The sequence below is a fragment of the Protopterus annectens genome, chromosome 3.part0 (assembly GCF_019279795.1).
Source record: "Protopterus annectens isolate FY-2018-M chromosome 3.part0, PAN1.0, whole genome shotgun sequence".
Taxonomy (NCBI): domain Eukaryota; kingdom Metazoa; phylum Chordata; order Ceratodontiformes; family Protopteridae; genus Protopterus; species Protopterus annectens.
Genome location: NC_056731.1, coordinates 1,104,122,263 through 1,104,145,624, shown reverse-complemented (window position 1 = coordinate 1,104,145,624; position 23,362 = coordinate 1,104,122,263). Strand labels below are relative to the sequence as shown.

Here is a 23,362-nt window from a genome sequence, read left to right as displayed (position 1 = left end):
ATTAACCATCTGTGAACTGAGGGAGTGGAGCTAGGAACTAAACCTTTTATTTAAGAGGTAAAATAAAACATTTCAGAGCTTTACTGGAAAGGCTCACCCAGACACTGCCACAGCTTGCTGTGACAGAAAGGTTAGTTTGCTTTTTATTTCTTGTATTTTGTATTACTTTATTGCCTTTTTCTATTTTGTATACTGTGATTTGTTTTCTTTACACTGTGTTTTTCTTGTATTCTGCTTTTAACTGCATATTAAAACTTGAAAAGAGACCACAGCTTTTCCCTTGTGAGTAACCCACCCTCCCACCGCATTACTGTTGTGTTCTTAAACACCACTGTCTTTCTAGTTGCCTGCCCCTTATGTTAATTTGACCATATATGTTGTTTCTTCCCTGCTTTTACTGGCTGGTGTGAGTAAGCACAAAATTATCATTTTGTGAAATCACTCCCCTTCAACTATTTAAATTTATTGGCCATCCTACTGTATTCCATAGTACCAGAATACAAGAGTGCCCACCCCTTTTCAATCTATCTTGCTCTTTCAAAAATAGTGGCTCTCCACTAAAACTTAACTTTTTAGACAGCTAAAACTTAAGTTACCCACTTTCATATCATATCTAACTGCTTAGTGCACACTGCAGTGTTTAGGATAAGTCATTTTTTTCATCTTACCTTTACGTATCTATTGCAAGACCACCACCAGTTATTGGAGAGCCCACATTCTGTCTCTCAGTAGTCATCTTGGGATTAGTGCTTCTGTTTTCTCCTGGTGAGAGAAGGGGTATAGTGACATTATTTCCTGGAGACTGCTGATCAACAGAAAGCCTAATAACTACTTTATAGTTGGCAGCTTGGAATCTGTGCTTATATTCTGATCCTGGTGTGAGTAGGAGCAGAGTGCATTGATTCTTGACTGTTTTTGGTTGGAGAGTGAGTGTCTATGCTTAACGTACCCGATTGGTCTGGTTGCTATTTGAGGCATCTATCAGAAAAAGGCTACAAGCCTACAGACCCTTGCATCATCTGGGGCAAGACTATAGATCACCAAACAGGCTGTGGCCTGCTTTTATCCTTGGGACTGGTGCTAACATTTTGCTTCTGGTGAGAGAAGAAGCGAAGGAGTATTGTATCCCAACAGAGTGAAGTTGTGATGAGACCAGCATTAATAGCAGCCAGGCAGTAGCCATTCATGTGCCTCCCCTCTTTTTTCATCATTCTTGACAAGCTAATTCTTTGTTTTCAGTAAGTACTGCTTGATTTGTTTCTAACTTCAGAATTTCAGGGTCTACGTATTAGTTTCCTCTCAAGTGTTACACAGTGCTCTGTACAGACTCAGACACCTTGATGACATTTTTCCTGTAAAAGCACAATTTAAATTTCTCCAATATCTAGTTGCACACAGGACAACTAGTTTGCAGTGACAAGCACTTTCCACATAGATGCAAACCTGACACTCCTGACAGTGATTGATATTCTCACTCCAACAGTCTAATCAATAAAAAAAGAGAGTCTGTTGCCATGGATATGAACTTTCCTACTGTCTTTGTTACCAGCTTGGTGGATATGGGCATCCTGAGGTAATGTACAAATTGCCTCATATTTACTGACAACCAGTTAATTCTCAAACAAACTGATATGGTATGCGAGAGATGTATTAACACAATGTCACTGGAGTCAAAGCTCTCACTTAAAAGTACTCCTAATATCAATAAGGTTGTCAGTAGTACACATGCTGCACCCATCACACACAATTCAAAGCAGACATACAGACCCACATATACTGAGGCACTTACATGTAACCTTCTTAAACCACAAAGACCTCCTAGACAAAGTACACATAAGAAATACCTTCAGTAGCCCCAAACGCACTCTTTCAAAACAACACCCACATCAACACATAGAGCTACATCTCATGGAGCCTCTACTGCTAAGCCCATAAGGCAAGTCACCACACAATCCAACATCCTAGTCAATGGAGACTCCATTATGAGATACAGTAATGTTCCTCCCACCAGGATGAGTAAGGAGAAAGTTACGGTCAGTTGCTGATCAGGGGCTAGGATCCGCCACATTACATATGCACTCAGGTCATTGTTCCACAATTATCAATATGACTCAGTCATAGTCCATGTGGACGTAAATGACCTGAGATGTACTTCCCTAGACTATATGAAGAGAGACATCATAGAGCTATCAGAATATGTGTCTCAGGCTGGTATGAGCCTAGCACTGAGCAGCATTTTACCTTCTCCAAGGATGATGCCACAATACGAACAAAAGATGACTGACTTTAATAATTGGCTTAGTTTCTGGTGTCATTCTAAGGGGGTGCAATATTTGTCAGCAAGGAAGGAGATGGTCAACAGACCATGCTGCTTTGCCAGGGATGGTCTGCACCTCTCCCTTCTAGGCTTTCAAATATTAGCTAAAATACTGTCTTCCCCCAAAAGTACTTCCGACGTAGCAAATCAAAACCAAGAAAATCTAAAGGTATTACTACTCAATGCTAGGAGCCTAAACAAAAAACTCCACTCCCTGGAAGCTCTCTCTACCCTAGAGAATGCTGATGTCTGCGCAGTTTCTGAGACATGGTTTAAAGCCACGAAGAGCAACCACAGATTTAGACCAGCTACTTCACAGGCAGGGACTAAAGGTGGAGGTGTCACTATTTACATCAAAAATAAATATACTTGGTCAAAAAGGACAATGCACTTGAGCTGCTCCATGTTCAAATCACCATAGGTAAAATCCAATACCACTTCCTTGCAAGTATAGGTCCCCCTCTATATCCCAGGAAACCCATACCATGTATTTAAACTTATTAGAAACGCTAACCATCCAATCCAATACCATATTCATGGGTGACTTTAATTACCCCACTATTAACTTGGAATCCTATACGACATCAAACGTACATGCATTTTGTAAACACAAACTCCCTGGACCAGAGGGTCAATACACCAACCAGGGGTACAACCATAATGGATCTGTTCCTCACTAATATGGAAGAGTGCTGCACACTCCCTACTATAATGCCTTCCCTGGTAAGGTCAGCCTGCAAAATGGTCTCCTTTGAAGTAAACATACCGTTCAGCAATGAGATCCCTTTGATAATTTGTAATCTCTCTGCGAACCATGACTTTTGCTGTAGCAGACAACTGAGTCAATGTCAAGAAAATCCTACTAGGACAGCTGAACTTTATTTAGGGTTAATCAGAGTCTCTATAATTAATGGCAGGTGTGTACCCAAGAAGACTGAATGCTGTAATTAAATCAAAACATGCTTCAACACAGTATTAGTTTAAGGGTGTGCACAGACAACAAAGCATTAGTTTAAGGGTGGGCACAATTATGCAACCAGTGTATTGTTCGTTATTTATTTTTAACATTTTTTTCCCTATTAGATTTGTTTGTTTTTCATTTGAATTGTACAGGTTACAGGTCACAGGTGGGAAAAGTTTTGAAATTATTTATTGTGGTCTCATATTGGTATGTTGGCGTTAAACATTGAGTATTGTACAATTACAATGTTGAACTTGTATTATCTACAAGAATATTATTTCAATTTATTATAATCTATAATATAGCTGAGAATGAGGCCACTATACTCTTTTTGCCTTATTTTGTAATATATTATATGATCAGTACTTGGTTCATTATTATTTAGTTCTTCTGAACTTGTGGTTATCACCCTTCAAAATATATATATACTAGTGGTATATATTTTCTGCTTTTTTACACTATTATATTCATTCACAAATAGTGACTATGGTATTGGTCTATTACCTTGTAATATGTATGTCATATAATGGCTTACTTCCAGAGCTTTGATTTTTATCTTTAAAAATATGACTTAATATCTACACCTCTGGCATTTTTATGTCACTGGTCATATGCTTTAATCAAGAATGGAACATGCACTTTGTTACTCCAGCCACTGGGTGGTGCTGTAATATTGCTTCCAGGTAATCAGAGACTAGTATAAATGCAGACTGCTTCATTTCATTCAAAAAAACTTTATTGTATTCATTGATAAAGGCTGAATAGCCAAAACCGGTCTGGATTTGAAGGAATTATAAATAAATAATCATTATTTCTTCATTACTGCGTGTTCACTATCGTTTTTTGCTGGTCGTTGGTGGTTCTCATTTTTTTATATCACAAAAATCTGGCATTGTAACAGGGGTGTAAACTTTTTATATCCACTGTATGCATGGCATACAGAGCATAGTCAGACCCCACTCTGATGGACCTCCCGCATATCCACAAAACAAACCGTACCAGAATTATCCATTCTAAATACTTAAACCTTGCCTGTGAAACAAATAGGACCTGCTGGAGAGATATGTATCCCAGAGACTACCCCGCCTATGGAACAGGCTCCCCATCCATGTGAAGCAGAGTCCCTCCCTAAACCCAATTCAAGTGTAACTTGGATAACTGGATGGGAAAACGGAAATTCATCCCTGGTTTGGCACCTATGTCTCTGATTTTATACATATTTGGAAGCTTTGGAGGTTTTTGTGCATTTGACAATACTGTTTGCTGTGCTGCGGCTGGTTATCTGTATCGTTTGATTACCAGCCTTTACTTTGCATCTGGTGTTTCTGGTTCAACCATTTGGAAATAGTTTGTTTTGACACAGGTTTCTTTTCTTCCTACCGTCACAGGAAATGAACAACTTTTTAGAATATCTGAAAGATTTAGTTCTGTCAAGATAGTATCAGAGTGGTCTGTGGCCATCCAAGGTACGGAGTATCCTTTCTGCCTCTTTTTAGGTTCAGGAAAGAAAATGAGGAAACTGAGAGTTTGGCTTAAAGTAAACCTGGATACCACTACAGGCATAAAAAGATTAGTTCTCATAGAAACCCTGTTCTTATGGAAAATAAGATAGGGTTAAACTCACCATAAGAGCTTGCAACTCAGATACCCTTCTTGCAGGGATCAGAGCAATCAGTAAACCTATTTTATGTTAAGAACCTCAAGTCAGACAGATTAACTGGTTCAAATGGACCAAGTGTTAGCTTCTGTAACACATAATTAAGATCCCAAGGAGGGGCCCCAGTTTTCTTTAAGGCCTCTTATGCAAACCCCCTTTCAAGAACATTTTGACATGAGACTGCATTGAAAAAGGAGGATCCATGGGCAGACATGATGAAATTGCTGAAAAATTAACATTGAGAGAGAGGAATACGAAAGGCCATAGGATATTATCTCACACAAATATTGTAAAACCAGAGAACAACTACATCTGAATGGGTGCTGGTTATGTTGTTGGCACCAACTAGAAAACCTTTTCTATTTGCTAATGTATGATTTTCTGGTAGCAGCCTTTCTTGCCTCCATTAGTACCTGGTGCACATCCTTACTAAACAGGTGCCTAAAAGGAGTTAAGACCCTATCCTCCAGGCAGTCCAATTGAAAATGATTGATATCAGAATGTATCAAACACCCCTATTCTGGAATGAGTAGATCCAGTATATGAGGAAGCTTGTAGTAAATAGTCCTGGCAATTTCCAAAAGAAGAGAGAACCACGGTTGCCTGGGCCAGAAGGGAGTCACCACAGTGATCTTGGGGGATTTCTTCTGAATCTTCAGAAGTACCCTGAATATTAGTGGAAAGGTGGAAAAGCATACATGAACATCCTTGTCCAAGGAAAAGAAAAGGCATCTGTCTTCCAGGCCTTCTTGCATGGAGTCCTGGGACAGAATCTTGCCACCTGATTGTTCATAGAGGAGGCAAAGAGGTATACACCTGAGAAACGTCCCACAAGACGGATCAAATCAGTCTTGTCTAATTAATTAGATAATTATAATTAATTAATTAGAAAATGCAGTAATTCTAATTCAAATTTTTTTATTTTATTTTTTATTTATTTATCATTTGTTGACCGGGAAAGTCCGACTAGGTTCCACAGAGCCTGTTTTCAGCGGAGGCCCGGGGAGAAATGCTCCAGATTAATTAGAATAAATATCTAATTAATTAGAATAAATATCTAATTCTAATTAATTAGGTGTTTTGAACAAATTCTTATTAAAATGTCTTAATTAGAAGCTTAGTTGGATATATTTTACAATCAACATAAAACTGCATAACAAGTTTGTTATGTATTTGCCAGTGATTGAAATGTAGTAATCTAACATTATATTACCTTACTGTATTACCGTAGCAGCAACCCATTCCAGTTTCTGTTCCGAATCACACTTGACTTAGTTATCTACACCGCACTTAACTTCTGTCTTCCAGTTCCTGTTTACTGTTTAGTTTGATTGTAAACATGGCAGACTTTGTTCAAAAAATACCAGATAATGTTGCAACTTTTTTCAATAATTTTAAACTAAATGTTACAGAAGATAATATAATGTGAATTTCTGGAGCATGTAAGGCCTGCAAGAAAAGAATTACCAGCGATTGGAAGCAAACAAGGGTGACTTCTAATTTTGTAAGTCACTCAAAGCTGTATAATCCTGGCAAATATAGCACTTATGAAGCAGAAAGAAACATGAAAAGGAAGAATGCACAACAGGATCTGGATGGTATTTGTTCTCTGACTAAATATTTTCGTCTGTCATCACAAAGCATTTCAAGCGACAGAGTCAATTATGCTGTCATCAAATTTGTTGTGGTATATATGCTTCCTTTGAATCTGGTCAAAAAAGAAGGATTTCATTTTCTAATGAGTGTTGTAAAACTGTTGTATCCTATTCCAACCAGAGCAAAGTTTACCATGCAAGTTCATGATCAGAGCAGACAAGTGATAAAAACAACTGAGAAGATGAGGGACGATTCTCAGTATAGCTGTGCGCAAGCTGATATATGGTCCAGTTGGTGTATGCATGGCTGCTTTGGAGTAAGCCTGTCATTTATACACAACCAGAAGATGGGAAACCTGACTGGTGAGCATAAAGAGGTTTACGGGCTCACATACGGTAGAAAACATTTCTGTAATTTAACAATCTGTTATGAAACAATTCACACAAGTCAGATGACAGTTGTTGGAATAGTCACAGATAATGCCGTCAACATGGTGAAGGCATTCCTGAAGCCTGTTGATGTGATAGATACAGATGAAGTGGAGAAAGGTGACAAAGATGAAGGAGAAGAGGTGGAACATTTTCCAGTTGATTGTGAACAACCCGAAGCAGAGGGTAGCAGTCCAGTACCTATGCACTATGCATGCATGGCACACTTTGCATTTGGTAGTTCACTCCAGACTTGCTGAAGCCTCACCAAAGATAAACAATGTCTTGGCCAAATGTGATAGTTTTGTGTTAGCTCTTCATACGTCATGCCGAGCTATGGAGGTGTTGGAGGCAGAAGCATCGATCCAAATTCCATCCTCGAACAGTACACGATGGAACAGTAAACTTTCAATGATTTTGGCAATTGTTGAGATTGAAAAAGAACATGAAGGACCCCTTCAGTGAGTTTGTGATATTCTGCCATCCAGAATTACTCTCACACCAAATGACTTTGCTGTACTACAAGAAAGGAGCAGTTCTTGAGTCCATTTGAAGTGGCTACTGTTTGCCTGCAATCTGAAGTTGTTGTGATGAGTAGTCAGACTCCATCAAAAACAGTTGGCTTGAAGAAGCACAGAGAAGATTGAACTACAGCATTGTACACCAGTCAAGTCTGGTCTCTTGGCATCATTGAGCAACGGATGTGATTATCTGTTATCTCCACAGCTGTGGATCCACAATTCAAACTGAGGCGGACAACAGATCCAGGTGACAGCAATGCAGCACAACATGCATTACTGACTGAGACGCAAGTACTAAGTCAATCATATAAACCAACTGATGATCAATACTATTTGATGATTTTACTATTTTATGTTTTAAATATGTTTTCTTGTGCAGTTGATTAATCAGCTAAACATGCACTTACAGATTCTGTTTAACTTTTATGATTTGACATTGACTACATTGTTTTCAAGTTGAACACTTGGATCGACAAGTTAAGACAGTCGGCAGTAAGTTGCTAATTAAAAATCTCATTAGCCTAATCAGTTTTGTTTGCTAATTCTAATTAATTAGCAAAACTTAGCTCCTAATTAATTAGAAAATAAGCTAATTAAAAACACTGGATCAACTTTTTGAAGACCGCTGATCTAGTTTCCATTCATGAGGGTCTTCTCTAGTCCTGCTCAGACTGTCTGACACACAGTTTTGCTCTGATGGATATAGGATGCCTGCAGAGTGAGCTGTGAAGCTATATACCATGCTACCACGGCTAGTCAGCAAAGGGGGCATGATTTGGTTCTCCCTTGCTTGTTGACATACCACATGACTGTGGTATTGTTTGTAACGACTTGAACAGGTCCCAAGCACTAAAGATGGTTCACTGAGTTCACTGCCTTGATCAAGGCAAGCATCTTCTTGATACTTATATGTGCTTGCATCTGTCCTTGGTGTCCCACATCCGTTACACTTTTATTCCTCTTGAAACTGCTCCTTAAGCAAAGTCTGAAGCTTCTGTGGTGACTGACTGCTTTGGAGCAGGGAAGTAGAAGGGAAGACCTGGAATTAAGGATATATGTGAAGTATTGACAACTATGCCTGGAGAAGTAGGGCAGTGGATGTGTAACATATGCCAACATAGCTAGCTGGAATTTTGTAAAGATTTATATGTTATTTGAATATCAAACTGATTTGTACAGATGCTTGTGATGAAAATAGATTTGTAAAGTTGAGTGTGTTAAACATGTACCAACAGTGGCTCCTGACTGTATTGAAAGTGAATTAAATATATATATATATATATATATATATATATATATATATATATATATATATATATATATATGTGTGTGTGTGTGTGTGTGTGTATGTATGTGTATAGAGGAAGATGGGATCTCACAGTTTTGAAAGAAACCAGAGATGCAATGTTGGTAAGAAGCATGGTTTGTCAGTCTCTGCAGGAGGAGTAGAAGTTTATAATTGTTTTATGACTTCCAGAAGCTGCACCAGATCTGAGCAATGCTCTTGTGTGTGTATTATTGACATGTAGGTGCTAAATCCTGGCTGTTTCTAGAAATGGGGGGGTGCATGGAAAACAGAAGTCAGATGACCAGATGTATGTGATGTTATTCTGTACAGAAATTATGTTTTAATATTAGATGAGACGGAAGTCTCAGGGCAGTCAGTTTCTTGGAACATGACATAGCAGGATCCTACACCTACTTCTTTCTTGCCTTCCTCTATTAAAATCAAAGTCAAAGTAAACTTTATTGTCATTCAGAAATCACACAAGTACAAAAACTGAACAAAATCCCGTATCTCCATACTCAATGTGCAGACAACATATAGAGTATTTTCACAGACATTTACACATGTTACACCTGGCTATTACATCGCAGACATACAGGTAGACATACTAATATTGCACATAATCAGAAACACATTTTAACACTTTTTGAACTGAACACTTACTTGCATGATACTTTAGTATTGCACAGGTACTTGGTTAAGACATTGCATTGATCCTTGCACAGAAAAGAGACATTGAGTATTACACTGTGATCATTAGAGTATTGCACTATGGACCTTACAGTATTGCATTATGGTTAATTTATGAATTTACATGCATTGCACTGACAGAAGAGATATTTCAGTCAGGAAAATATAGTGAGAATAGTTAAGCATTGTTTTTCAGCAACTGTGTGAATCTTTCCAGCCGTGTTATTTATAACAGAAACTCTGGTGTTTATTGTAAATAGATACTTAGTATTTTCATGTTCTTTTATTATTTATTATTAAATATATTTAAACTTTTCATTGTGGCTGGTCCTTTAGAGAATATTTTAACCTTTTAGAGTACTTATATTTTATTTTTATTTTTTATTTTACATTTGTTGACCGGGCTAATCTAGCTAGAGATAATTCCATTTTCAGTAGAGGCCCGGGGAGAAAAGCTCCACAGAGAATACAATAAAGAAAAACATCATTGTGTTTCAAAGAAAGTTTGTAAAAGACAAAAACTAACAACTCTACAGTTCCCTATTATTGCTAAGTGAGTTAGTTACTAACTCACACAGTTGCAGTCCAAAAAAACCTTATACAAACATAAAATACTAAATGAAATAATTACTACCACACACAGTTATAGTCCAAAAAACATTATATAAAGATAAAAATACTTTGTATGATAACGATACAGGTAGGGAGTAAGAGAAAGGAGAGCTAAGAATAAGGGAAATTGGAAGGGATTAGTTATGGAAAGGAGGGCAAGTAAGACAGACAACAAGCAAAGAAGTAATTAGGAAGACAAGTGGGAGTAGAAGAAGAAAGCCATGTAGAGGATGGAGTCAGCAAGAAGTAGGAGGTAGTTATCAAGTAGAGTATAAGTAGTGGAAAGTTAATCAGGTTTACTACAGGAGCACAGCCAGTGGTTTTGGAAGTGCAGTTTAATGTTTAGTTTGAAAAGAGGCAATGATGTAATCTTTGTTATGTTGCTAGGTAATAAATTCCATTTTGTACCTACCGAATTGGTAAAAAGGGAGTCACCAGCAGTGTTATTTGATTTTATAGAACTAGCCAATAGTTTACTAGAGGAGCGGAGAGAGTTAAGATTGTTGTAGGGGATTATGAGTTGAAAGAGTATAGGGGTGTTCTTTGGTTGGTACAGAATTTTATGGCAATAGTGAGTTGTTGGATTACAAGATAGTTTTGAAACTCTAGCCAGCCTAGTGGTTTCAGGTTGAGACAGTGATGTGTTCTGTAGGGGTTACCTGTAGCGAAGCGAGCAATGTTATTGTAGCAGGTAGCCAATTTGGTAAGGTTGTTTTTCTTGAGGTTGGTAAAGATGGGAGAAGCATAGAGAAGAGTAGAAAGAAGATGGGAGTGAGCAATCCTAGTTCTAGAGGAAGGTGTTAGAAATGGTCTAATACGATATAAGGATCCTATTTTCTTATTGACAAGTTTTATGGAGTTGTTAATGTGTTGGTTGAAAGAGAGATTATTATCAATTGTAATACCTAACAGTTTAGTGGAAGAGTCAGGAGAGATGACAGTGGCATTGTTAGAGGAGATGGTGAAGTTTAAGGGGGGGGGGTCCTGGAAGTGGGGGTAAAGAGGAGAAGTTTAATTTTTTTAGCATTTAATAAGAGGAATCGACTAGAGAACCATGTTTTGACGGTATTAAAGATTTTTTGAGTATGAGATATAAGTTCTGAGGTGGAAGATGCTGAGCAGATGAGTGTAGAATCATCGGCATATTGAATGCAGGTAGCTTGAGGGATTATTGTTTGGAGATCATTAATGAAGAGGGAAAAGAGAAGTGGGCCAAGAATAGAGCCTTGAGGAACTCCGATAGAAACAGGCAAAAGAGAAGAAATGTGGTTATTCCAGAGAACTGCTTTGTTTTCTGTTTGTGAGATAAGAATTAAACCATCTAATGGCAGGGATATCAAAAGATAGGGATTCAAGAGTATTGATTAATAAAGAGTGGTTAACCATATCGAATGCTTTGGAGAGGTCAATGAAGATGGCAGAAGAGAGAAGGTTGTTGTTACGGTTCAGATTAATAGTGTCTACAAAGGAAAGGAGGGCAGTAGTAGTAGTACTATGATATGGTCTGAAGCTATGTTGACAGTTAGCTATGATGTTGTGGAGAGAGAGGTGTTGTACAAGCTGATGGTGGATATATTTCTCCATATTTTGGCCAGAGGAGAGAGGAGAGCAATAGGTCTATAGTTGGAGTAGTCTATGTAGTTACCACCTTTATGGAGTGGGATAATGTGAGAGACCTTCCATATATCTGGGATGATTCCTTCTTTGATTGTCCTATTTATGAGAATAGAAATAGGATATGCGATAACCTTGGCAGCTTTTTGTAGGAAGAGTGAAGGTAGCTTGTCAGCAGATGGGGTACAAGGTTTTAGTTTGAGAAGGAGTCTGTATATGTAAGATGTAGAGATAGGATGTAGAGAGAAATTAAAGGAAGAGTTTGTAAGGTTACATGGTGGGTGTGAGTTGTTAGCATTCAATTGTTTAGCAAGAGCTTGTATGGTTTCAGTGAAGAATGTGTTGAAAGCATCTGCAGTTTGTTGAGGGGTATCAGGATCGGCGTTAAGTGGGGAAGGTGTTTTAGAACTTCCTGGGGAGAGGAGGTCTATTGACTGAAGACCAGAAAAGTTTAGAATTATTAAGGTGAGTTTGTTGTAGATTGAAGTAGAATTTTATTTTGTCAGCTATTATTGCCTTTTTGGTTAGATTTCTAAGCTGGCGGAAGTGTAGAAGATCAGGGTTATTTCTGTGGGATCTCCATGTGGCCCAGACTTTATTTCTATTGAGAATAAGTTTTTTGGTTTCATGGGAGAGCCAGGGGGCTGCATTTGATTTAATTCTAATGATACGTTCAGGAGCATGTATGTCAAGAATGGATAAAAAAGTACAGTTAAAGTATAGTACTGCATTTTCAAGAGGAAGTGTTTTTAAGGGGTTCTAGTTACATGCACTAAGTTCAGACTGAAACAGTTCTGGATTAAAATGTTTGATGGTGCGTATGTTTCTTATAGTGCAGGGGTTTACACAATCAGCCTTTTCCTTTGTTATGAATGTTAAGGAGTGATCGCTAACATCATCTGGCAAGGTTCCTACTTTGTAACTATCTTTGACTTTGTTTATGAGAATCCAGTCTAAAATGCTTTCTCTGTTACTATGTTTGTTGAGCCTAGTAGTTGAAGTAATGGTTTGGGTAAAACCATGGAGGTTGATATGAGAAGAAGGATTATCAGTATTAATGCTATTCCAGTCTATGTTCAGGTCACCTAGTATAATGGTTTCTTGGGGATATGTGGCAGATACCCAGCTAAGGTAATTTTCGAGGATTGGTATATTATTACCAGGTGGTAGGTACATACATATAATGTAAAGGGATTTTTTGGAATTTAATTGGAGTTTTGCAATGATGGATTCTACCTTGCTATCTTGAGTTGGAGAGGCAGGAAGGGTAGTAATATTTAGATGATTTTTAAAAAGAATTGCAACTCCACCACCTTTGCGGTTGGGATGGTCAAGTCTTACCATACTGTAGCCTTGGGGAGTAATCTCAGTGTCTTTAGTGGAGGACTTTAGCCAGGTCTCAGAGAGGCAGAGAATGTCAAATGAATGTATGTGAAGGAGGGAATGCAGGTAGGGTATTTTGTTGTTTATGCTTTGGGTATTAAGATGTCCTATTAGGAAGGTGTTATTGAGTTTGGGTATGGACATTAGGGTAGAAGGGAAAGTTGGACCAGGGTTAGGGTGGATATCTCCAGCTTGAAGGGTAAGATTAATAGGTTTCATAGTGAGGTTACATTTTAGAAAGGTTAGTAATTTAGTTTTGTTATCAGAAGGCAAGACATATTTGAGATGTGAAAGTCGGTGGAATTTAGGTAGTTGATAGTTAGGGGTAGAAGAAGTATATGGATATGAATTAACAGGATTGAGAAATGTAGTGTGTTTATGTGGATTGAAAGGTTGGACATACAATGGTTTCTCATAGAGGGATAGGAGGTAAATTGAGCATATGGTAGAAAAAAGTAGACTTGAGAGTAAAATCTGGGTTGGCAGGTATAGAGCCATAGTAGAAGTAGGAGTATTAGAGAAATGTGAGAGAAGTATGAGAGGATGAAGTAGAAAGGTGTATTCTATTGCTGAGTAAAAGTATAGAACAACTTAGGAAAGAAAAGAGAGGATAGGAGTAAAACAGAGAAAGGAGTACGATATAAGAGGTAATTGTAGTGTATAAAGGAGTAAAATAAGGAGGTGTAAGTGGAAGAAATTAGAGGGAGAAATAGATAGAATTAGTGTGAGTGTATGGCTGTGAAAGGGTGTGTGTGGGGGTGGGAGGAAGTTAGAGTGGGGAGGAGAAGGATTGGAAGATCAGAGTAGGGGGCGTGTCCAGGTAGCTATAAGGTTAGGACCCCTGGGGGTGGGTGGGAATTGGGGGTAGGGAGGCGAGCGGAGTGAACGGAGCGGGTAGAAGCAGGTAGTAAAATGGCTTGACAAGAAACAATCAGTAGAGCTGGATACTAAGGATAAGATTGGTAGTGAGGAGTAGGTAAGAGCAGAGATAAGCAAGGAGTCTGAGATGGAGAAGGTGGTTGCAGACAGTAGTAGTAAAGGGTAAGGAGAGAGTATAAAGGTAAGGTCTGGGAGGTCCAAATGTTAGTTAAGGAAACAAGAGAGCAGAAGGTAAATCAAGAGGTGAATGCTGGGTAAGGGTGCCACCTAGTGGCCGGGTCCGCTATTGCAGGTGAGTTAGAGAGGGAGTTAGCTAGTTGTAGAACTGGGAGGGGGTGACTGCAAGTAATAGGGGTTGCTGTGTAGGTTAGGAGGCGGGTGATAGTAATGCAAGAGAGGGAGGTAGAGACTGCTGGCTGTCCTGGCCTAAAGCCTACATTAGATCCCTTAAAGGGTTTAGTACAATGGTTTACAATGGTTTACAATGTTACTAGCAGGATATGGAGACCAATAACATACTTTCTTATTTTCTTGAAACAGGATGCAGGGAAATTAGGCTGTTAGATGCCACTGCAGTGATTCTGATAGGATTCTTTCCACAAGGCAAGTTGGTTTCAAGAGACTAGTGCAGGAAATAGCACAGGAAGAGTATGGAACTGACAGGAGGGAGAAGAGACAAAGTGGTGTGGGGGAAAAAAAAAGAGTTAGCATTTGTTAAGGTAAGACTGGTACTACTTCACAGTAGATAACATAAACACATAGCATAAATAGCAAGCAAGTAAATATTCCCTTAGGAGTAGCAGCAATAGATGTTACATTTAAACCAGCAGTTCAGCAAATTAGTACTGTAGCATGTCACAGGAGTAGCAGCAATAGATGTTACATTTAAACCAGTAGTTCAGCAAATTAGTACTGTAGCATGTCAGAGCAGATAGCATAAACACATAGCAAGCAAGTAAATATTCCCTTAGGAGTAGCAGCAATAGACATTACATTTAAACCAGCAGTTCAGCAAATTAATACTGTAGCAGGACACTGTTTCCAGGCTCGGTAGGACTATCATCCACATGTAGGATATCAGCTATAAAACATACCCTATTCATTAATAGCAACATTAAAATCAGCAGTTCTAAAACCAAGCAATAATAAAATAAAATAAATAAATAAATACTTATATCTGTTAGCGACACTGTGGCCACTCTTGAAGCCTGGCTGTTTGGTCAGCATTACCACTTCTATTAATACTAATTTCAATCAGTTTAATTGGGTACCTTTGCAAGAGCCTTAGGTAGCTGTAGCTGGCTTTGTAGTGTCTGGTGGCAGTGATAACTAACTACCTTATAGTCTGGGTAGAAGGGAGTACAGTGGGTAAATCTGTGCCAGGCTTTCCCAGGTGTGTGTGTGTGTGTGTGTGTGTGTGTGTGTGTGTGTGTGTGTGTGTGTGTGTGTGAAAATCAAATCTCAGTGTATGTGTATGTCAGCTACTTGGAGCAGGGACACAAAGCACTGGTTTCACAAACAGGGTGCTGGAGGACTTGGCTTGGACACTCATATGGGGACTTAACCCTACAGCTGTGCTAGTGGGGAGCCATACTACAGCCTTGGAGGGAAACAGATATAAAGGAATCCAGACCCTGGGCTGACTGTGGTAACTGTGTACTCTTAAGGGAAACTGTGCATGATGCAGAGAGATCTGCATCTGGAAATATGGAGTGTACCAATTTATATTCCTAGTGAACATCCCTCTCCAGTGTCAGTGGTGAGGATTCAGGCTCCTTGATTACTGTCCCAGAGTGGGAATGTCACAGTTGTCTTCACCAAAAAATTTCTCTTCTGACAAACCCTAGCACTGGGATTTGAAAAGATAAATGGTGTTGATGCTGGAACCAAAGAAAATTCAGATATCAGTGTATCTTCCTCACATGGTCTTGCCAGGGGTATCAAGAGGATCATAGCTGTCATCAGACCCAACATCCTAAGGTATTCCCCCTCGCAGTGACAGAAGTCTGAATGGAAAATCTCAGAAATAGATCTAAATAAAGATGTATTTTTCTCCTGTGGAAGAAAAGTTTTTTGAACTGGGATGTCTAGCTAACATCCCAGGAACACAAGCCCTGGTGAAGGAGTCAAGAAAGGCTTTTGAATGTTCTCTTGGAATCCTATCTTGTGTAAGAGATCTCTCACCCAAGACAGAGAGATTCCTGACACACTGAAGAAGACTCAAACAACAGGCAAGTCATTTAAATATGGAAAAATGTGGATACCATGTAGCCTGCAATGAGCTATAACTGGAGTTAGACACTTTGTGAACACTCTTGTAGAGTGGATAGTCCAAAGGGTAAGGGAGAGAAAGTACAGTTTTGTACCTACCATAAATGTAGATGTCCGAGAGGTATGCATCTGCAGTCCTAACATATGGGTTGTCCTGCCTCAGGCAGCCCTTCGGTCGGCTGGATTCCAAAGTCTGGGTCTGGCCTCGGCTGATGTCGCACTTCACCCGACGTCATAGCTGCAGTCAATTGGGTATAAAGGCATCGGCCGACGCCATTTTCCTCAGTGTTTCTTGCCCCAGATGCCAGGTGCCCTCTAGGAAGGCTAAATTTGGATAAATGCAAAAGATTCCAAATAGTAGAGAGCAAACAATATAAACATGTATGTACATATATACAAACAAATACACCATAATAGATTCCCCCAGCTAGCTACAAGATGGGCAAATACCCTAGGAGTACCACAGAGGGGAAGGAGGGTGGGTAATCCTGACTGCAGATGCATACCTCTCGGACATCTACATTTATGGTAGGTACAAAACTGTACTATGTCCTTCAAGGATGCATCTGCAGTCCTAACATATGGGTAGAATACCATAGCCAAACTGGGGGAGGAGGCACTAAGGTGATTATGGTGTAGTTAAGAGCCCTTGCAAAACAGCAGTTGCAAAACCTGCTCGGGATCTGGAGTATAAAGGTAGATTATAATGCTTGGCAAATGTATGCACGGAGGTCCAAGTAGCAGCTTCTAAAATGTCTTTGGTAGCCACTCCTCGTAGGAAAGCTGTAGTAGTAGCTGTAGCCCTTGTGGAGTGAGGTCTGATGTTTTCCGGAGTTGCCTTTCCATGAAAAGAGTAACAAAATCTAATGCAATTTCCTATCCATTTTGAGATTGTCTGTTTTGAAATTGCCTTTCCTTCCATTCCTGTTGCATATGCTACCAGAAGCTGGTCAGTTTTTCTGTTGGTCTTGGTTCTGTCCAGATAGTAGCGCAATTGCCTGTGCACATCCAAGGTATGTAGTAATCTTTCCCCCCTGTTCTGTGGGTTGGGGAAGAATGCTGGCAAGTGGATTGCTTGGTTCAATGATACCCTGGAGACCACTTTTGGCATAAAAGTAGGGTTGGTTCTCAAGGACACTCTATCCTGATGGAAGATAAGGAAGGGCTGTACTGCCATTAATGCCTGTAATTCTGAAACCCTTCTTGCTGAAGTGATTGCAAGCAGGAAAGCAGTTTTCCAAGATAAGAACTGTAATTCTGCTATTGCTGCTGGCTCGAATGGGGGGAGTGTTAACTTTTCCAGCACAAAGTTAAGGTCCCATGTAGGCAAAGGTGGCTTCCTTGGAGGCTTTACATTTTTAATTCCTCTCAGAAACTGCTTGAGTAGAGGATGAGAGAAGACTGGAGGATCCATGTTGTATGCTGCTGAAATTGCTGATGCATGAATCTTGATGGAGGAGTAAGACAGGCCATTGTGGAAATGTTCTGCTAAGTATTCCAGGATGTTAGCTAAGTTTGGTAATGATACATTCTCTCCTTTTGCTGCACTCCAAATGCGATATATTTTCCATTTGGCTGAATAAGTCTTCCTTGTGGAGGGTCTGCGAGCCTCCAGGATAATGTCCTTAACCCTCTGAGATAAATCTGGGTTATTTTGCTTTATGTAATGTTCCAGGCAGCCAGCTGCAGTGTGCTCAAGTTTGGATGTAGGATCTTGAAGTTGTTCTGTGTTAGCAGTAAAGGAACTAGTGGTAGAGGCCATGCATGTGTCCGAGACATACTCCTCAGTAGCGGGTACCAATGCTGCCTCGGCCAGTCTGGAGCTATCAGGATGATCCTTGGGTGATCTTCTTTGATCTTCAGTAGCACTTTGTGCATCAAAGGAAGAGGTGGGAATGCATACGCTGTCAGGTTTTCCCAACTGAAGGATAGGGAGTCCACCTTCCAAGCAAGAGGGTGGTATATCCTTGTGCAGAATTTCCTCAATTGGTGGTTGTGTGGGGATGCGAACAGGTCTATTTCTGGTAGTCCACATTTCTTTGTAATGGTTTTGAAGATGTCTGGATGCAGCATCCATTCGTGGGCATCCGTGGTAGTTCTGCTTAAGGTGTCTGCTAGTATATTTTCTTTTCCTGGCACAAATATTGCCTGGAGTTGAATGTTGAGGTTCAGGGCCACATTCCACAGATCCATTGCCATCCGGCATAGAGGATATGAGTGTGTTCCTCCCTGTTTGTTGATGTACCACATGACTGTGGTGTTGTCCGTCCTTATCAGCAAATGACCCTGTTGAAGAAAAGGTCTGAATGTCTGTAGAGCCTGTTTCACTGCCAGCATCTCTTTTAGATTTATGTGAAGGTTCAGCTGGTCTTGTGTCCATAGGCCTTGTATACACTTGTCCACCATGTGTGCCCCCCAGCCTAGGTCTGAGGCGTCCGTGGTGATAGTTTGGCTTGGGTGAGGTTTGTGGAAAGGCAGTCCTCTGTTCATCTGACAAGCCTGAGCCCACCACTGGAATTCTTGTTTCAGGCATGGGAGTATTGGAATCTGGGCTTCTAGACTGTGCTTGTGTTGAGACCATACATTCCTTAGGTACCATTGCAACTTCCTCATATGCAGCCTGGCATGTGGTATCAATATTATGCAGGATGCCATGTAACCCAGGGCTTGCAGGACTTTCCTTGCTGTAAGCTGGTTCTGTGTTGTTAATGCCATGAAATAGAGTGGTAGTTGCTTTTGCTTTTCTGCTGTGAGAAATGCCATCTGATTTGATGTGTCCAGTTCTGCACCCAAGAATGTTATCCTTTGGGATGGAACCAGCCTTGACTTTTTCATGTTGACTGTGTATCCCAGGGCTTGTAGTAGTTGTATAACCTTTTCCAAATCTTTTGTTAATTTGGTCTTGTTGTCCGCTTGTATTAGGCAGTCGTCCAGGTATGGGTAAATCTGAATTCCCTGAAGCCTGCAATGAGCAATTACTGATGCCAGGCATTTCGTGAATACTCTGGGTGCAGTAGATAAGCCAAAGGGCAATGCTGAGAATTGATAATGCTCTGATCCTGCAAGAAATCCGAGGTATCTTCTGCAATCTGGTCGTATAGGGACGTGCAGGTATGCCTCCTTGAGATCTAGAGTCACCAGCCAAGACTCCTTGCCCAGCATGGGAAGAAGTTGCTGTAGGGTCAGCATTTTGAATTTTGGAACAATGAGATATGTGTTCAGAGCGGACAGGTCGAGAATAGGTCTCCATTGGTTTTCCTTTCTTGGTACCAGGAAAAGTCTGGAGTAAAATCCTTGCCCTTGTTCCATGGGAGGTACCTTTTCTATAGCTCTCATCCTTAGTAGGTGGTTGACTTGTTCTAGAGCGTTTGTTTTTTGGTTTGGTGGTAGGTTTGGCATTCCTCTCTTTTTTGGTAGAGTGTGGAAGTGAAACCTGTAGCCCTTGTCTATGGTCTGTAATATCCATTTGTCTCCTGTAATGTAATGCCAGTTTATGGAAAATAAGGCTAGCTTTCCGCCTAAGGGTGCTTCCAGTTGTTCCCTGGTAGGCGGTATCAGAGCCAAGTCATTGTGTCTGTCCTGTGGAAGTGGTCGTAGCTGGATCTGTGGCAGTACTTCTCTGGCTGTTAGGCTGCCACTGACGTCCCCTGTAGGCACCTCTGGATTGACCTCTGCCTCTTGGGCGCCTATTTCTGCCTCTCTGTGCTCTGGAGGTGTCTGGAAAGGACCAATTTTTCGAAGGCCAACTTCTACTAAACCTTGGAGGCTGGATCTGTAAGAAATCCTTGACTGTTTGGACAGATTTTGCTTTTTCTTCCACCTTCTTTAGCACTTGTTGTGCAGGGGAACCAAACAAACTTTGTTTCTCCATGGGAGCATCTAGGAGTTTTGACTTTACATGGTCTGGTAAGGATTGTTCTTTTAACCATGCATGCCTTCTAATCACTGTTCCAGTCATAGCTGATCTAAAGGAAGCCTCCAGTGCATCACAGCCGCATTTTAAGGAATGATTACTGACCTGTTGAGTGTTATGTACCAAATCCTGAAGGGACTTACGGTCTACAGGTTCAGGAGAGGACAGTTTTTTATTTAGCTGGTCTAACAAAAATTCCTGATACTGTATCATGTGGAATTGACAGTTTAAGGCCCTAGCCGAAAGAGTAGCAGAAGTATACACTTTTTTACCCCATCTCTCTAATGCTCTAGATTCTCTTTCAGAGGGAGGGTTTCTGGCAGAGGCAGCTGCTACAGCTTTGGGGCCCTGTGAAATGGTTTCAGGATCTGCAATAGGAGCCTTATACAAATGAAAGTGAGTGTCCGGGACCCTGTAATATCTATCGGGCTTGGCAGGGGCCGGGGGAAGAGAGTCAGGGGCAGTACAAGCATCATTATATGCATCATCAAAAACTGTTAGTACTGGAGGAATGGCTAAAGGCCTATGCTGTGGTAAATGTAAAAAGGTCCTTAGCCTTTTCCTTGAATCTGAAAAATCCTGGCCCTGCCATTGAAAATGCTCTCTCATAGCATGTAAGGTTTCCCCAAAAGAAAATTCCTCCGGAGGAGAGGCAGAAGGAATGGAGTCTTCTGCATCAGAATCCTCATAAGGAGAATATGGGCCTTCGGGAGGTTCTGAGTTTTCTGAATCATCCGAGGAATAGTCTGTAGAAACTGGATCGGGGGGCTCTGCTCTAGGCCTCTTCTCTGGAGGGGGTTGAGAGGCCCTGTCAGGGTGATGTTGGGATCCCCTGATCAAAGAAATGAGATCCTCAGCCAGGCTGAGCATTTGGGAACTAGAGGAAGGTCTGTGTGAGGGGGTTTTAGCAGGCAAGGCTGTAAGAGTGGAAATCCTTATGAGGTATTTGTTTCCCACAAGTTAAACAGTTATTTACTTTTTCTGACATCGGCTGAGGCAGGAAAGAGTCCCCAACGGGGTACTCAGCTTTTTAGAAGTCTTCGGTAGTAGTAATCTCTGGATCTGACCGACCGGCACTTGCGAACAGCTTCTGCTTCGGGCACCACGCGGCAAGAAAGACTGAGGAAAATGGCGTCGGCTGATGCCTTTATACCCAATTGACTGCAGCTATGACGTCGGGTGAAGTGCGACATCAGCCGAGGCCAGACCCAGACTTTGGAATCCGGCCGACCGAAGGGCTGCCTGAGGCAGGACAACCCATATGTTAGGACTGCAGATGCATCCTTGAAGGACATCTGATAATGTGATCCAGACACACAAAACCTTAAAAATACCTGAAATCTGGATGAATTGGGATGTGATAAGCATCTTTTAAGTCTAGCGTTACTAGGAAACTTGAAACAAGATAAAGAGAAAACAGGTTGTGAAGTGACATCATTTTGAATTTGGGCACTACCATAAAGGGGTTTGGAAAAAAAAGACCCAGAACTGCTCTCCAAGCATTTTCTTTCTTTAGCACTAGGAGCACCCCTGAATAAAAACCCTTCCCCACCTGGGAAGGAGGAAATGGTTCCATCACTCCTTGGGACAACATGTGATAAAGAACAGGTGGTGATAAAATATTCTAATCTGGAGGATGAGGAATAACCTGCTGGAAAGGAGGAATTTCCTCCCACTGCCATCTGTAACCCTGATGAATGACTAATCCCATTAGTCTCAAACAATCTAGTGCCAAAGAGAAAAATGGAGATTCAGACTGTCTAGAAGAAAAATGGTCCAGGGTGGGAGGGGCTCACAAGGTCTCTTGAACAGTCACTCAGACTTGTTGGACTGTCCTTAGTTTTGGGGAGTTCAAGAAGTGTTTTCTGAACATCTTTGTCATTTCTTCTTAAACATCTGTTTACCTGAATTCTGCTGAGGCAGTTTATTCTGTACTTTGCCAAAACTGGATGAGGAGAAATTTGGAAAAGAGCTAAAAAATCTTAGAGATTCCCTGCATCAGCTTGCCCTTTCATCACACTTTTTGATTACCTCTGCAGTTTAAGGGCCAGATGCTAAATCTCTATCCAAGGAAGAATTTAAAATCTTGTTTTTAACATAGGATCACTGGATCACAGGAGATTACTGGGCTATCAACCCTGAGGTCATTTTAAGCCTAGCAGTTTCATCCCAATGTAATACCATAGAAATGCTAGACAATATCCAAGACTGCATTTAGTGATGACTGCCCATGTCCAGCAGGGTTGCGGGCTCTATCCCTGGTAAGAATTTACTGCTCCCCATCCACTCGTCCAGGTTCCTCTTGAACAGTGTCAAACAGGTGCTCTGTTTCACATGAATTGGTAGCCTGTTCCAAAAACGTGGTAGTCGCTGGGAGATAAATCTGTCCCTCCAGCATGTCCTATTTAAGTCACAGGCCATATTTAGGCCCCTGGAATGGGTAGCCCTAGTCCCATTTGATTTACAGATATGGAGCAAGTTCATTACTTTTGAGTCATGGATTGCTCTGTAGGCCAGCCATAAGTCTCCCCTAAGAGGTATATATGATACGGAGTATAGTGACAGGAAAATTAGATGGTGTGTGTAAGGCTCAGTACTTAGTATGGTACATGGCAAAGTGGGTGTTGTTCATAGGTAGGTACTAGGCTATCGGCCCAAGGGCCTAAGTAAGCCTAGCCAACAAAGTTCCCTGGCTTATGCCAACCCAAGAAAGTTAATTTCCTGTGCCCCTGTCGAACAGAGCCACAGAAGTAATCCCTGGGGTGTATTTCCTATTTCCCATCCACTCATCAAGATTTTTCTTGAAGAGTGTTAATGAGGAACTTTGCTTGACATAGATGGGTAGCTTGTTCCACAGTATGGGAAGTCTCTGGGACAGGAATCTATCCTTCCAGCAAGTCCTGTTTATTGTGGTGACAAGGTTTACGTCCCTAGAGCATGTAGCTCGGAGGGATTGGGATTTCTTTAGGTGTAGCATGTCCAACAACTCTGGGTTTGACATAGCTTTATATGTTAGGCAGAGATCTCCTCAGAGTAGGCGATATGCTACAGAGTAAAGCTGGAGATTTTTGAGACGATCAGTGTAGGTCATTTGTTTGAGGCCAGTAATTCTCTTTGTGAGGTACTTCTGTGGCCTTTCCAGCTGCTGCAGATGTCTTGTGAGGTACATTCCAAAAGGGGCGTTGTACTCTATAATGGGCCTAATAAGTGTCGAGTAGAGGGGAACAATGAC

At 40.7% G+C, this 23,362-nt stretch overlaps 1 protein-coding gene across 4 annotated transcripts in view; it reads right to left on the bottom strand.

The window, feature by feature from the left end:
• RIPK1 (receptor interacting serine/threonine kinase 1) overlaps nt 1-23,362 on the bottom strand; it is a 1,251,693-nt gene that overhangs the window by 336,318 nt on the left and 892,013 nt on the right. The window lies entirely within an intron of this gene.